The 2,241-nt window shown below is 33.4% G+C and overlaps 1 protein-coding gene across 1 annotated transcript in view; it reads left to right on the top strand.

Annotated features, from left to right (window-relative positions):
- Positions 1-2,241, top strand: part of GTF2IRD2B (GTF2I repeat domain containing 2B) — a 55,722-nt gene that overhangs the window by 45,696 nt on the left and 7,785 nt on the right. The gene's annotated exons all lie outside the window — the stretch shown is intronic.

Genomic DNA, 2,241 nt, shown 5'->3' on the forward strand with positions numbered 1-2,241 from the left:
GCCCTAAGCATTTTAGACAACAAATTAGGACATGCAGATTAGCACTGGGCCACTGTGAGACCAAACTGTACTCTCTCCAAGGGAGGAACAAATGCAGGGCGGGGAAGGGAAAAGGTAGAAAAGGACTAGTTCACTCAGAAACACATTCTCTTTTCTAGAGTGTGATAGAGTTCAAAAATGACAACCAATCAGGCCCGGAATCCATGAACTCAGTTTAAGTGCAAGTATTTAAAGGAAGTGAAGTTCCTTTAAAAATATTTATTTTTTTATGATCCACTACATAAGATTATTGTATTTTAAAATACTTAAAAACTGACAATCTGTTTGGTTTTTTGTTTGTATGTTTGTTTAAAAATTACATCTAATGGTTATGAACGTATCCTAAGGGGATTCTTTACAATTGAAAGTTTTTTTTAACATTTTTGATTTGTCTTAGAAATGATGAGACCATTTATTCTGGAATTTGCGAATTTTAAGCCCTAAATGTTAAAAGAATGTACCTATTTTATTTCATCGTGATTCATTTAATAATCTGCTAAAAAATATTTTTATCTCTGCTGCTGGAATATAAGCAGATCCATAGTGGCTTCCTAATATGAGAAGTTCTTTTATTTTACATATTTAATAATGTTATGAGATCTCAGAATTAATGTCATTAGGTAGATAATTCTATCCTAACATTTAATAAAATCTCACTCATTTGAACAGATGTGATTTTGAATTAGTAAACTCTGAATTATAAAATAGCTTTAAATAATTGCAGGCTTATCTTTTTACATTGAAAAAATGATTTAACAAGAAGATCGTAGTATTTGGATAATAGTGTATAAACTATACAAATGACACTTTTAAAATAAACATTTATTCCCTCGAAGTTGCATTTACTTTTTTTTCTGAGTGAATCCTTTTTACTTAGAGATAATATTACTTCACTTGAAATATCACAGTGTCTGAACTGGTTTTGCCGTGACTGGGGGAATTTTCAGATTGAATGTTCCCATCCCAATTTGATTTTTATGTTGTACTTCATTTATTTGAATTCTAAAATTTCATCAAGTTGATTGTTTTAGGGTGGTAAAACCTTTCTCATTATTTTTTATAACAGAGAAAAAGTGGGTACAAAGTGCCCAACAGTTAAAAAAATGGATCATGGTAATCCATCTGGAAAAATAAATGCTCAGTACATTCAGTGAGAAACAAAACTATCTCACTCAAGACAAGTTACACACAAAACAGAGAGGGACCAAAAAAAATCACAATTTACAGTAGGATCTCAATTTTGTTTAGAAAAATTATTACATAGAAAGAAAAAATAAGAAAATATATTTAAAAAAAGAAACTATACCAATAGTATTAGAATTATGCAGGATTTTACTTTTCTTCCTTTCACTTTCACTGTTTCTTTAATTCTCCACAATAAGTGTATATTAAGCACGAAGGTGAAAATTTCAAGTATTGATTGGGCCTGTGTAAATGGACAGCTTTCCGTCATGCTTTAGCCCTAACCACTTTACTGGAAATTATGTACAATGCTCTCAGGGTGACTGAGCACTGAGGAGATGCTTCCTGTCCTAGGATAATGTTCCTGACCCACAAATGGATTTTCCATTAGTGAGGATGGATTTGTGCTGATTCATCTGTACTTGACGTCAATGGGGCCTGAGTAGGTTTATAGATGATAAAACATGATATTTACATGGCCTAGTTTGAGAGTCATCCTAGGACGTCAGTGTGGCATCAGATTCCACTGTTCTGAGCTATATGGTGAGATTTATTTTTCTCTTTAAAATTCCACGAAAGGAAACGCTAAAAGTACATTTTAAAAATTTTGAGGTGAAATTGACATAACATAAAATTAACCGTTTTTAGAGTGAACAGTTCAGCGGCATTTAGTACATAACAGGGTGTTGTACAACCACCACCACCTATATCTGGTTCCAAAACATTTTCATCTCCCCAAAAGCAACCCCATACCCACTGGGCAGTTCCTCCCCATTCCCCGCTCCCACTCCACTAGCCCGTGGCAACCAGCGATTTCCTTTCTGTCTCTATCAAGTCACCTGTTCTACATATTTCGTACAGATGGAATTATTCAGTATGTGACCTTTTGTGTCTGGCTTCTTTCGCTTAAAATCTTCAAGGTTCATCCATGTTACAGCATATGTCAAAACTCCCTTTCTTTTTAAGACTGAATAATATTCCATTCTGTGTATAAATCACAATTTATCCATTCTTTCATTG

Source organism: Pteropus vampyrus, unplaced genomic scaffold, assembly GCF_000151845.1.
Source record: "Pteropus vampyrus isolate Shadow unplaced genomic scaffold, Pvam_2.0 Scaffold193, whole genome shotgun sequence".
NCBI classification, from domain to species: Eukaryota; Metazoa; Chordata; class Mammalia; order Chiroptera; family Pteropodidae; genus Pteropus; species Pteropus vampyrus.